The 14,579-nt window shown below is 42.1% G+C and overlaps 1 protein-coding gene across 11 annotated transcripts in view; it reads left to right on the plus strand.

Moving 5' to 3' along the window:
• The window catches only part of ICA1 (islet cell autoantigen 1), a 141,096-nt gene that overhangs the window by 44,541 nt on the left and 81,976 nt on the right, over nt 1-14,579 (plus strand). The gene's annotated exons all lie outside the window — the stretch shown is intronic.

The raw sequence follows: 14,579 nt of genomic DNA on the forward strand, positions 1-14,579 counted from the left end.
CAAGACCATTTGGAAAAGTATCTGTGAAACAGCTAACTCTTGCAGAGCTGGTGGCTGGCTGGCTGTGGCCAGTGATTGGAAATAGAGAGGGGCGTGACCTCAGAGGTGGGGCGGCCCTACACCCTGTTCCCAGCCCTGCCTGACCCTCTGTGTCAGCGTGGGTCAGTGTCATCAGTCTGTGGCAATTTCTCATCCACTAAAAGAGAGATGACCATCAAGCTCTCTTACAGCTGTAGTATTTTTTATTATTTTTCCTCTGAACCATTAAGCTCTAAAACTGTTAAACTCATCAGTAGAGAATTGTGTATACCCTGGAGCAGGGCTAGTGTGTCCTTTGTCAGTGTAGTGTTTTCCTCCTACAAGCTAGTTCTGGTCTTGTTGAGTTTGCTTCATCTTGTTGCTGTTCTCATCTTGGACTCTAGAAAAAAAAAAGTGTTTCACCCTTAATTCTTGGGTAGAGGAGCCTTTGGTGTTTAAGAAGTGTAAATATTTAACTCTTATTTAGATACTAATGCTTTTGCAAGGGTTAGAAATCTGTGGTGCATGGGCCAGCCACCTGAGTTTTTAAAGTTTTTGTTGTAACATGGCCATGACCATTCATTCACTCTTGTTGTCTATGGCTGCTTTGATGATACCATGGCCCAGTAGAGTAGTTAATGACAGTCTGAGGTCTGCAAAGCCAAAAATTTACTTTCTACCCCTTACAGAAGAGTGATTTATAGACACTTTCTAGGACTCGTTGAAGATGGTTTTATGTCATCAAACATACTGTCTCACCATTTTTAAGTGTCCAGTTCAGTAGGGTTAAGTATATTCATGTTGTTGTACAGTAGATCTCCAGAGCTTTTCATCTTAAAAAACTGAAACTCTGTACCCACTGAACAACCACTCCCCATTTTCCCGTCCCCCAGCCCTTGTTAACTATCAGTCTACTTTCTGATTTTATGAATTTGACTATTTTACCTGACGTAAGTGGAATCATGCAGTATTTGTCTGTTTGTTACTGGCTTATTTCACTAAGTATAATGTCAAGATTCGTCAATGCTGTAGCATGTGGCAGGATTTCCTTTTTTAAGGTTGACTAATATTCCATTGGTGCATATACCATGTTTTATTTATGTATTTACTCATTGATGGACACATTTGGGTTGCTTCCATCCCTTGGCCATTGTAAGTAGGGCTGCTGTGAACATCTGTGTACAAATAGCTCTTTAAGACCCTCCTTTGAATTCCAAACACATGATAAACAAATATAATATGCATCTTTTTAGTGTTTTATTTAATCCTGCCTTTAAATATGAATGAGACTCAGCTATTCAAACAAGGAGTCATTTGATTTTGATTCTATCATCTGGGAAGATATTATCTACATGTACTAATTCATAATTTACATCATCTAATTTCTATAAGATTCATAAATATTTGTAGTTTTTAAAAATAAACATGTAATATCATAAAAGCTAATGTGTCAGCTTAAAATAGATTTTCTCTCTCTCTCTCTCGTGAGAGGTAGCAAATCTTTGCATATGGCATTTCACTAATTGAGACGAGCTGGCTTAACTCTCAAGTTTCAAAGTGGACTCTGGACAAAAGTTCATTATCTAAGGGTGAACTGATCCAACCCAAGATAGTTTTCCTTTTGCCAGATTGTCTGGCTTTTCTTCCCAAGACTTATGTGTCTTGGATGGCATATGCAAGCCTGGTGTCTAGAATTTCATGGTTTATATACAAAACACACAGATTTTACTGAGTAGAACCATCAGGTTCCAGATCAAAATTATAACCATGGCTTTCTCAGTGCCTCAGCAGCTAGAATCTGTTGTATGGATTCATGATTTCCACGTTTCATCACATTGTGCTTTTGGCTGCCAGGTCAGAGGGATGGCTGGTGGCCATGACACCCTCCCCTTCCTGAAACCACAGACTGTTCCATCTGCCTCTGTCTCCTTTTGGTAGCTCCTGAAGAAGGTGTCATTTTAGATTATGCTTTAATGGAAAATTACTGTATTCAAGTAGTGGGATATACTAGCTGCTGTCTCTGTAGTCTCCATCCCCAAGTCTGTCACATCTCTCTGTCCCTCTAGATCACCCTCTTCCTGTTGCTTAATGGCTCGAGTGTCATCTTTCCCAGCTAGTCTTCTCATTCTCTTATGGTAAATTGGTTGCAGTTTTTATCATCTTCAAGAATGTGGCATGAAAGAAGACAGTTGCACCCTGGTGGGTTAGCTTTGCATTCTCGTTTTAAATGTTTATGCATTAGGGATTCATTCCACTACGCTTTTATTCTCATTTTACAAAATGGTGGCTTACTTAGATAGGCAAAATTGAAAGTGGATTTTATTTAATTTCAAACAGGAGCAATATATCTGCCATTCCTGAATGCCAATAGCTTTATAGCACTGTAAGTTTCTTTTATTAGAGGTAAAAGGAATCTTCTTCAAATACATTCTTCTCTGCAACAAGACTTTTCAGTGATAGAAAAAAAAATGATTTGATGGTTGTCTAAATTGTCGCTTTCACATCAGACTGGATTTACAGATTGCCTATGGAAAGTTAATATTTCAGAAAGAAAGCTTTAAATCACAATTACTTTACAAGGGAAAAAAAAAACAACCCTGTGCTCTGTGTTAGTTTGTCATCAAGGGATATTGGGAGGATTTGAATAGCACTGTTTAAATGATTGAATTATTTTTGTGAACCCCCAACAAAGTGTTCTTGGCAAGATTTATCCAAGCAGGATTGGCCCCAGAATGGAGTCACAGACTGTCGATGGTTTCACAGGTTTTCCTGTCTCTCAGTGAAACTCAGAATCTCCTTCATCTCAAGTCCAAGTCCATCCATACTTTAGTATTTGAACAGTCAAAAGAATGAGTCAATAGAACACGAGTGTTTTCCATTTACGGTTTTGAGATTTAAAGATAAAAGATATTTGATGATTCCCTGGTCTCCAGAGAACAGAGATAATTTTAATCTCAGAAGGAAATTAGCCAGTGGAGGCTCACATGTGACCCAGTTTGTGACCCAGGCAGTGGTGGCTCTGTTCACTAAAGCGTGCACAATTCAACTCACTTCTCTCAGAGTGGCTTCCCTTGCCTCCTTTAATGAGTTTTTAGTAAGAGTAAGACCTGAAACAGAAGGCTTTAAGATGTGTGTGCTTACCCTTCTAGCTTAAAATTTTCAGGACAATTCTAGGTATAATAAAATTATCCCAAGTGAAAAAATTCTGTTTTGTATTCAAAAATTATCTCACACTTAATCATTACACAAGATAAATAAAACTTGTATTTAGGAGTCCTAAAGTCTTAAACTGGCCAATTTCACATGAACTCAGGGAGACTTAAGAAGAAGCGGGCCCTTGAAAGGCCACTGGTACAACTTTGAAATGAAATTCCCACATGCATTAATCAGGCTTCTGTTGTTCCCATCAAATGAAATATGATTTTAGGGCTTGGTAACACTTCACAGTTGATTGGCTCTTTCTATCCAACTACCCATCTATCTGTCCATCCATCTATTTAAATTCACTCCCCAGCTGTGATTCTAAGACAACCATTGTCATTTAGATGCTGATTCCTTACTGTGGTTCTTCTGGTGACTGCTGACAATGGAATAAGGGATACTACCCAAGATAGATTAATTATATAAACAAATTGAGGGATGGGTTTTTTTTTTTTTCTGCTTTGTTCTTTTAAGTCTTTTTTTTTTTTTCTCCTGGGCCTTTAGAGGTGGAACTCAGCATTCTTATGAGCAAAAAATAGTTCATGGATATTAGTTCATGTTCTGAGAGAGGTCCAGGCAAAGGGGCTTGGAAAATACCCACATCAAGGGAGGAAGAACCGTATGGACAGTCCATAGATAAATGCATGGGAAATGAATGAAGACATTTCTCAAACAGACAGAAAGCTTAAAATAAGCTAGCATAGTAAAATATATTACATTTAGGATCTTGTTCCCTTTCAATTTTTTAATCTTAAATTCAGGGGAAAAAGATACAGAACCTGGCAGTAGTAATTACTTCCGGGGCAGGGGCTGGATGAGGCGGGGAAGAAGGAGGAGATGCAGTAAGCAGAGATGAGAGTGAGGTTGGAGTTGTCCTGTGTGCCTTTTTGTGCTTTTTAAATTTTGTGCCACGTGCATGTATTATCCTTAAAATAACATGAAAAATGTATGAAAAATAATGAGAATTAATGAGATTAGAGGGGGAACAGATAAGGTTTGGTAGAAGGAAAGGGATAATGACAGAAAACTCTCTAAGTTGATTTTAAAAATGGGGAGGGTTTGGGGGTTTGTTTTTAACAATAATAAAGGGAAGAGAGAAGACAGGCATTAGAGGCAAGATGGGAAGCTGAGTTCCAAAGGTGATGTCATATGGTCAGCCGGATGGAGGAGGTCAGAGGATGAAGTCATTTTCGAAAGCCATCAGCAGGAAGAGTCATGTGAGGTGGCCAAGTCACCGAAGGATAAAAGGATCAAAAATACCGCCTAGGGAAAACCACCAACATTAAGAAAGAGGAGACTGTTTCTTCTGAAAGCCTTCACTGTTCTGAGAGGATTAGAGTAAGCCGAGTGATGCTGGTCCTGAAGGGACTGGGAAAAGGTGAGAAAGTAGAAAGGTAGCTTTTTCCATCTCCCTTCAGTGTGTCCTTGAAGGAACGAGTTCTGTGTTTCACACCAGTGAGAATGTAGAGAAAAATCCTTTCCCAAAAAAGAATCAAAGTGGGAGAGAACAGCTCTTTCAGAGGAAACATTTTCCACCCATGCTGGGCCTTTGCGTTGGGCTGCAGTGTCTGCAGGCTGACATTTGATCTCTGAACTTGGGGGTCTTCCACTGGCTTTAATGACTTGTTCTGTGGTCATCATGCACTTCTAATTCTCACTCATGCTACTTCATAGGCTCAGACACCTTTCCCTCCAGTGTCTCTCAACTCTTTTCTTCAAATCTAGCAGTTTCCCAAGTTCCTTTTTATTAGTCATCTTCCAGGTCTTACAAACTAAATCAAGAGTATTTAAGCTCCTGTGAACCCTAATTTTTGCCATTAAAATTTCTTGGGAAATGATATCCGTTGCCATAAATCAATCTACATCTCTTTGGCCTCCTAGTATGTATTTATTACCCATTTATTTTTAATACTCTCAGCAGAGCCTCCTAATGCTCAAGTCTAGAAAGAAATGGAAATGCATGCAGATACTAAATCCCACAACTTTTTGTGCTCACAGGCTCCTGCTCACAAAGTATCCACGTCAGAGTCAGTTGCAACTGGGAAGGCATAAGGACAGAGTTGCTCCCGCTCCCAGGGTTTCCAGAGACTGTACAGAGTACTCAGGTTTCACTGGAATTTTATCATGGTCCCCATAAATCAAATGTCCTCGAATGAAAAGTTGAAACACATCCTTAATGTTAAAGCTTTCCATATCTTCCTCATCCAGGCTGTGTAGGCGCTGCTTCCTCACCCTCCTTCCCCAAGCGCTGCCAGGAAAAGCCAGTGATTTGTAAATTGGAGCTATGTCAGCTAAAGCTTTTATTGCTACTTATGATCCGGGCCACCGTCTGCTTTTAATTTTAATTCTCTGCTGAAAGAACTAGCTTTGCCTTAAAAAAAAAAAAAGAAAAAAGAAAGTTTGCACGTCTTCCACCTTATGAAGAAAAAAAAAAACAGCTAAAAGCAGTGATGTGAAGCCAGACAGTGGTTAGGTTTCCTAAGGTAATAGCCTCCCTCTTCCCCATCTGTAGTGTATTTCGGTTTTGGGCAAAACCTCTTATATTCTGTGTGGGCCTATCTGTCCCTCGTCTCTCCCTGGCGTGTCCCCATCTCCCCCACCCTTCTTACATGCTAGTAAATCGTGTGAGTAAAGCAGATGTTAAGAAACTGATGTTAGAAAGAGGATTTTGAAAATGAAATGAAGATTTGACCAACTTTTTCACTTATTCTTCAACTGAGAAAATAAGGACACATTTTCAAGAGAATGTTAAACATGATTTGTGCAAAAGTCAAAGTACTGCTCATTTTTTGTTTAGAGATGTCTTTTTCATAGTACAAAAGCACAGCAGATATTTAAGCTCCACGCTGAACAATATGATAGGTTTATTTATGTAAAGATAATTAACATATTTGAATTTTTTCCCAGCCTGCCTGTGGTTTTTCTTAGCATTCTGCCTTACAGATAAGATGTAGCAGCTACTTAAATATGTATACAATGCAGGATATTTCTGATTAAATATTTGTAAGATGTCTTCAGTTTACAGAGCTGTTTCATATTCATTACTTCATTGAAGCTGCACAGCAGTTCAGTGAGGGCAGGAATTCTTTGCCCTCTTTCACACATAAGACCACTGAGGGGCCATGGTTCTGACTGACTTGCCTACAGCCACACACGATTCAGGATTTGACCCAAGTCCTCTGACTCCGCAGTCAATGTTCTTCCCACCACCTCTGCCCCGAGTTCCTCCACATTCAATAAGTGGGTCCCTGTGCTTAGTTGCTGTGAGGGAAAACGCTTCTGTGGTGGAAGAGACCCAGCTCCACGTTAAAGTAGCAGCTGCATCTTCCAGCTCATTCTGCATCCTCTGTTCTCATTGTCTCTGACCCCAAGGGCTCATTTTACACTTAAGGACTACTTAGATTTTTTTTTTCCTTCAAACCAAGCCAGCCCATAAATCTGTCTGTCTTCTGAACATCTAGCCACATTCTGTGTTTGGCATTTACTATTTCTCTTGTTTCATCTTGCTCTGTAGGTGCCCTTTTGTGGTGAAACGGCTGGTGTCTCCAACATGGGTTCCCTGGGGTCAGGCACATGAATCTCACAGCAGGAGGGCCCCAGGAATCCCACAGTTAGAGTCCCAAGCCTGAACAGACAGTATAAGGCTCAGGGATGGAAAGCCAACATCGCAAAGGCCAGCACCTTGGTCACGGATCCTATGTCTATCAGCTTATAGGTGTAAAGCCAGTACATCACGGGAAGGTTACTACTTGTAACAGGAGAAGTAACAGAGACCTACAGCAAATAGGCACAGAAAGACAGGGGCATCCTGCCGTATTTCCAGTAAAGGACATCTTCCTGCACAACCAAGTAACCCTGAGTAAAGGCCTCTCTGGCCTGTGTTGAGTATAAGAATCCTCTGAGAAGTGAGTTGGACGTGGGAATCCTGGGTCCCACCTGAGGATTCTGATTCAGGAGGCTGGTGGTAGGACCCAAGGGTCTGATTTTTAATCAGTTTCCAAGGTGATTTCCTCCTGGGGTCCATGGATCACACCTTGAGACATATTTTCCCAGCACACCAGCACGGAATAGCTGATGATCCAGTGATGACTGATCCATTCAAAAAAGGTTGATTTTGCTTTAACAAGACAGACATTCCAGAAGACAGGTGTCTAAGGTATGAAGAGTTCTTATTTTTAAAGTTTTTTTTGTAAAAAATAGAGTAAATATTGAATTACATGGGAAAGTCACTTAAATGAAACCCCAGAAATCCTACTATATTAAGCATTATTGTGCTTTTTTGGTACTCACCAAAAACCCTAGAGCCTAGAGATCTGTATCCCACAGACACTCAGATAAACCTACTTTGCTCATCTGCAGTCAGTATGAACCTTGCTAATTAAATCTTTTCTCTTACTTCAACTAGACTTTCCTTAGTGTTCTCCAGGTTGACTCTGGAAACTGAAAGAGAGCTGGGATGGAGCCTCAGGTTAGTTAATATCTAGAACTGATAACTCAGGATCATGCCGCGTTGTGAGCATGTAGCCAACAGTTCTGAGAATTGATTTACACATGTTAAACACAGGGAATTTTCCAGGAGCAGTCTGGCACTGTTAGTGTCCCGATACGCATGTTAAAAAGCCTGCAGCATCACAAATAAATCCTCCCCCTCTGCATCCTTCCTTGTTCATGTGGTTTGTCTGTTGCCTGTAGCTGGTCTCTCCTCTTGGGGCTAGATCAGCCTAAGACAGAGAGGTCTCCAGCACCAGGTCCTGCAACTGCCATCGTTTTACTCTGTGGCTTGTTACAGTTAACGTGATTCATGAGAAATGATGTCCTCGCTTTGAGCTACTTCCTGCAGTGAGTACCAAGATTTTGAGAAAGAGTCGGGGATGGTGTGAAAACAGAAATTCTCATTTGTCCCAGAATGACATCCTGTGCTGGTGGGGATACGTTAGCAGTCGTGAAGTCAGAAATGAAGAATGTCCAGCGTATCATACTTTGACATTTCTTGACAGATGTGCAGCCATTCTTGAATAGGACAACAGAAGCTTTGAAGTTGAATGTATTAGTAGAAATGATACCAAAATCAGCAAAGATATTACTAAGAGTTTATCTTGTGCCAGCTATTCTTCTAAGCATTTTACATGAATAGGCTCATCAAATTATCCAGGGGGTGGATACTATAATCCCCTCTTCATGGATGAGGTTTTTGAAGCTTAAAGAGGTTAAGTCACTTTCTCATGGTCACACACAATGTGGCAGGGCCAGGTGGGAAGGGGTTGCGAATTTACTCAGGTCACATCTACACCCACATCTTATTTTCCAGACTTGAAGTGGTTTCTTTATGAGCATGCGTGGTGGGGACTTCTGGACTTGTCAGTTAAATGAAGTTAAAGAGCCTCCCTCATTTCAGTTCAAATGTTGATTCTGTTCAAAATTCTGCTTCCTTTTAGGGCTGGCTTAAATAGTCTCTTTGGGGATACTCTTTCAGAATTCCATCCCACTTACCCTTCCCAGGAGGGCACCAGCTGACTGTGTCTTGCTGGGGGCAGGCGAGATGGCGTCCTCAGAGCCACCCTCTGTTCCCTGGCTCCTTTCTTGGCTTTGCTGCAGTACAGTGTTCTGGGCTTGCATGGTGTGTCCCTGAACCCTGTGGCTGGGTTAACGCCTGGCCTTTTTCCTCTGCTCTGGCAATGTCCTAGGAGCCTTAGCCACCTTCCCCTGATGCATCACCCCAATGGCAATTCAAACTACATTGGACTCCAATTTGGCCCCCAACCCAGGGCCACTCCCTGGCAAGCTCACTTACCAGCTCCCTTTACCACCGTCCTCTTCCTTCGAGAGGGCATGTGAGATCCTCTGGATTTTTTCCTCTCCACACCCAGAGAGTCCAGACTGGGGAGCTACATGCAGCCCTCCATCATCCACGGCATTGCTTTATTGGATGCCGCTGATCTTACTTAGATTAGGGACAGGCTTGAGAGGCAAATTCCCCTCTTGCAAATTCCCAAGGAGGTAGCGGGGCCGACCACGTTCTACCTTTAGTTTTTCCCTCAGAGCTTTCCCTCCCTCAGACAAAATTGGGCCCCACATGTCACTGCCCACGTCCCTGACTGACTGCCCAGCCAGGGGGAATGGACAGGCTTTCTCCCTTCCTCTCTCTGGTCATTAATCTCCCCACTGCCACCCTCACCATAAGAAAACTATGATCAAGTCCACCTCCTAAAGTGGGAGATAAAAATTGTGTAGTGCTTTATTGTCTGGCAAAGTCTCAGTTTCAAGCTTAATGTCTTGCTACAGGCTTGAGAACCTCACTTGGGCTGTCAGAAACTGGAGAGTACCACTTTCTCTCTGGATTTCTCCTGCAACAGTCCAAATGAACAGCCTCCTACACATCCCAGGCAGATGTATGCCCCAGGATGATAATGGACAAGGTCAGGTGCATGGACATGCAAACAGGAAAGCACATTGGCTATTTCCAAAAAATATTACCTCAAATTCTCCACAACCAGAACACAGGCATTCTCACTCCAGAATATACACTTTCGTCCCCTATACTCACTGACCGCTAGAGTGAATGAAATTCGAGTTTTTTGCATTGACAGGAAGAAATAGTGAAAAAAATGAATTAGAATGAACCACTTGACTTTAGTCCAGGAGATACCTGCAGTGACAAAAGTAGAAGCCAATGCTATCAGCAGACTTCCTGTGCTGACCGTGAGAAAGTAGAAAAGAATGACAAATCGTGAAAGTATACTGGTTAACTGGACGTTTGGTCCAGGGGCCCAGAGTCACCAGCTCAAAACTCAATCAATGTTCACAACCATGGCTTCAGTCTCCAAGAAACTCTTCCATTACGTCCAAGAATCTAAAATGGCCTTCAGTAGACAACTGTATTCAATCCAGTTTCCTGTACCCAAGTGTTCTTTCAGCTCCTTTTCATCATCCCTCATCAGTTTCATCTCTTTGATTCTCAACAACCCCCCCTTCCGTATTTATCAGTCTTTGCATGGCAAGTGCTGGTTGCCTCACCCAAACAGGACATCTCTTCCTTTACTTCCTCCCTGTCAATTTTTGACCGCTGTCTTCTCTAAACCTGGCTTAAAACCTAGGAATTCACTTTTTGGTTAATAGTAATTGTTCTATTTTTGTAATAGAACAATGGTAATTGTTCTATTTTTCTTTCCTTCAACTATACTAAAGGCTCTAAAAGATGTTAAGAAACCTTAATAACCTTCATGTCACCTTCCAAGCACATGGTGCTGTGCTTCATCTCAATAAATATTTAGCGAATGTTTCTAATACGATCTGCTTTCTTAATTTATTTTTATCTACAGTGTATGGTAGGAGGGTCAGATTGGATTAAAATATTTCTGATATTATTTCTACTTCATTCCAGTTTTCTGACATTTTATTTTTGTCAAAACACTGAATATGTGCTTCAAGCTGTAAACAAAAGCATACATCTTCTTCATAGAAGAGAAATCTATATTTAGGAGGAGCTTTTTTGGGTTGTGTGTATGTGTTTCACAGTCACCCAAACATGAGGGCTGTGTGGGGGCTGATGAAGTCTTTATATAATTAAGCTTAAACTATTTGTTCCTTTTTTGAGCTATGACTATATACCAAGAGATGTACTCAGCCCTAAGTATGCAGGATGAGCACTGAGGAAAGTGATGATTAACGCATATGGGGTACTCACTGTGGGGCCAGGCCCTGGGCCAGGGAATTTTGCACACATTACTTCATTAGGCTTCTCGACAGTTCTATGAACCAGCCAGTATTAAAAGCCCCATTTTATCTTTCTGGGTAGGATGCAGCCAAAATCTGTAGCAAGCTGTTTTTGTGTGCCTGCCCTTAAAACATTAAGAGGTAAGGAGATGGGGGAGTTCTTTCTACCTTGGCTAGGATAGCAGATGGCAGATAGAAGGGTTTGTAAAGGAGGGAGGGTGGGGGAGGTTGGGTCAGGGGAGAGGAAGTCCAGAGCAGGGTTTGTAGATGTGAAGTGATCACTCAGTCACCATGTGCTTTCTCATCGCCAGGGAACTGAGCACACACACAGTGAGTACAGCTACTGCCTTTCCACCTGTGCCCCGACACGGCTTTCTCGGCAGCCACTTCTCTACTGGGGAGGTGGACCATCTAGACACTGAAGGTACAGAGCAGGAATGCAGGGTCCCTACCCTGAAGAGGTTTCCAGACAGCCTGGAAGAGAGGCAGACACATACATGATTAACGCCAGTGCGGTAGGCTACACCCAAAGTCTCGGAAATAGAGGAGAAATGATTAATTTCTTAGCTATTCACTATTCTGCTGCTTCTGGTAAATTTCCTTTCTCCTTCCCTCATTTCACTGACTGGTGCCTTTTCTTTCTCAGGCTAACAGGCCATTCCTCAAAATCTTCATCAGCTCCTCCATCATCATCCTCACATTCTTTAAGTGACCTAATCAGGTCTCACCAACTTCAGTTCCACGTTCTCGGTGTTGACTGCAGGGTCTCTCTCTGTAAGCCAGATTGCTCACTTAAGATACACCAGAACTTCTAGGAAACACCAAAGTCCCCTCACAGGCCACACTCCAGTGTCCCAAATCAACACAACACTGCCCTCTCTCCATTCCAGTCTCCTCCCCAGGCCTCTTTTTTTTTTTTTTTTTTTAAACAACTTACCTGGCTTTGCTGCTTGGTCCTACCAGCCTCCTAGGTGCCACATTCAAAGCTTGACTCATTCACTAGCTTCGTCTCCTTTATCCAGTCAGCCATCATATCCCGCTCAGGCTTCCTTCAAAAGTCCCATTACATGTGTCCCTTCCTCCTGCTTCTCACTGCGGCCACCAGTGTTGGATTTTCATCACCAGGGCCTTTAATGAAAGATATCCACAGTTGTGTCTGCCTGTCTCTCTTTCTCACACAAACACACACACACGCCCCAAATCATACGTTCTCCAAATAGTGCTCTTCCATTGCTACATCTCTGCTCAAGGACCTCCTGTGTTTATCTGTTAGCCTCCCGGCTCCCCGTGTTCCACGTGACATGCCTCCTTTGTCCATCCAGTGCTGGCCTACACTCCCTCGTGGTCACACTGAAGCTCTTTAGGTTGTAGTCTCAGACCAAGTTGCAGCACTACTTAGTGATAAAGATCCTGAAGAAATTAACTGTTCATGTGGGAAGAGCCCTAAGGGAGCTGAGAAACATTCCCCCACCTTTCTGTAGATTTTAAAGCAGTAAGAGGTAGACTTGTTTGGATGTTTTAGATGCAGGAGCCAATGGAGGATCTCGCACCCACTTTAGATCTCTGTATGTATCTGTCCACAGGACAGTTGCATTTTCTAGTGAAGAGGTTGGGAAAGCCTTGAGCATTTAAGCCAAAGAGGTAAGGACTCCATCAACCTCACCTGGCTGCACTGTTTCCGCTTAGTAATGAAATGTGCGTGTTTCCTCTAGAGCGGGCCCAGGACACCCTATGAGGAACTTGAATTAGATTTGTGACTCCAGTGGGTACTTCTTATTGTTTTCTCCAACCTCTGCTTCAGTCAGAAATCTTGTTCCTTTTTCATTTATTCTGTCAAACCTTTTTATATGACTGTGCATTAGTGGAGAATCCTTTGTCATTTAGAGTATAATTCTTGTTTTCAAAAGTACTTTGCTGTTACTCATTGTCTTCCTATGAATCAGGCCAGCAAGCCCTGCCTTGTCCTTTTTACATCGTATATTGTTCCCTCTCTAAAGGAGGAGTTTCTCCTTGAAACACTGGTCAGAATTCTGGTACCCTCCCCCCCTGCTCAATCTCCTAGAAAGAGGCTCCCAGAATGGACAGATTGACCATTCTATGAAGAACAGGAGCTACAAAATGAATGGAAATGCTGATTAAAGAAGGAATCAGGTTTTTTAAAGGAGATGTTTTAAGATTCATCCCAGGATGAGTACCAAGATGTTTCCCTTCTCTGTGGCAATGTCTGGTGTTGGTTTTTTTTTTTTTTTTTTTTTTTTTTTTTTACCATTTTGCTTTGATTCTGGAGCAAAATGTTACATGTGCAAAGAAAGCACTCACTTCAAAGATAAATCGACTGACCGTATGTCAGCAGAAAGTCTAGGCTTACTTTCCATTCTTTGATCTTCCTTCAGTGACTTCAGTAACTGGCCAGTTACTGAATCTGCCTGTTTTGGTGGGACAGTTTTACAGTTTAGTGAGGGAGATAAGACAAATTCTCCTAAGAAAGAAAGAATATGTGTCATTGCTTAGTGTTCAGATGAGTGATAGTGCCCTGGTATGGCATTTCCCTAGCTTCCTGTTGTCCCAGAACTCCATGTGGAACTTGGAGTTCCAACTAAAGTGGGAGAACTTTCCACTTTATTCTAAACTAAATGTATTTCTATCATAATTAAAATTTGTAAGCCAGATGAGGGAAAGATCTCTAATAACTACTGGTGCTCAGAGTATTCCATTTTTTTTTACCTTTCACTTTTTAAGTCACAGCCCGGGTGCTGTGAAAGAGACATTGTAAGGAGGAAGGCAGAGAATCCCAGAGTTGCAGTTACATGTGATCACACTCGAGAGCCTGACAGAACTGGGTATAGACCCACTTTCCTGCTGACTCCAGATCTAGTGCCCCTTTCAGCCCAAGCATGACTTAGTAGAGAGCTGGTTTTTAGACTGGTCATACCAGACAGGCTTTCTGGCTGGCAGACAGCAGGAAATAAGCTTGAAGTTACTGCAGGATGCTAAGGCTCTGCTTATTTTTAGGGAAGGTAGTAAGAAAAAAACAAGCATTATGGTTACTACCCTCATAGGAGAAAGCTAGAGGCACTGCCAGGTTTTGGAGAGATGGGATGTGTGTATGTGTGTGAACGCACAAGTGTGAAAGCACACACACAGCACATGCATGCTCAGAACCAGCAGTGTCTCTGCTTCTAACGTTTTTCCTGCCTGTCTTTCCAGGAAGCATGAGCTATGGTAGTGCTGTACTTCTGCAGGAGGCTTTAATCCAGCAGCTCTCCTCACAAGTCAGTACCTCTGAATTCCATGGCATTTGACCGCTTTCTGCATCTCCTTCATTGTTGCAAAATAGTCTTGGGGTTTCTTTGTGCCCTACTTTGGAAGTTTTCATCCTGCACTTGGTGTAACACCTTCTCTAAGCATGTATCAGTTTCCTCCCATATGAGCACACGTGGTGTTAGGCAACGGGGAGGGAGCTCACCTTATAGGTGGCAGCAATTTAAAGGAAAATGATAGATTTATGTAAGCAATAGGTATAAACGTGTTAATATCAACACGTAACATTCCCCCAAGGCATTTCCTGCCTATCTGGCCATCTCATGGTACTATTTTATATAATTTGGGCAAGCTGGATACCTCATTCTTAACAAGCTCCCGTTAAT

The sequence above is a fragment of the Camelus bactrianus genome, chromosome 7, assembly GCF_048773025.1.
Source record: "Camelus bactrianus isolate YW-2024 breed Bactrian camel chromosome 7, ASM4877302v1, whole genome shotgun sequence".
In the NCBI taxonomy this organism is placed as follows: Eukaryota; Metazoa; Chordata; class Mammalia; order Artiodactyla; family Camelidae; genus Camelus; species Camelus bactrianus.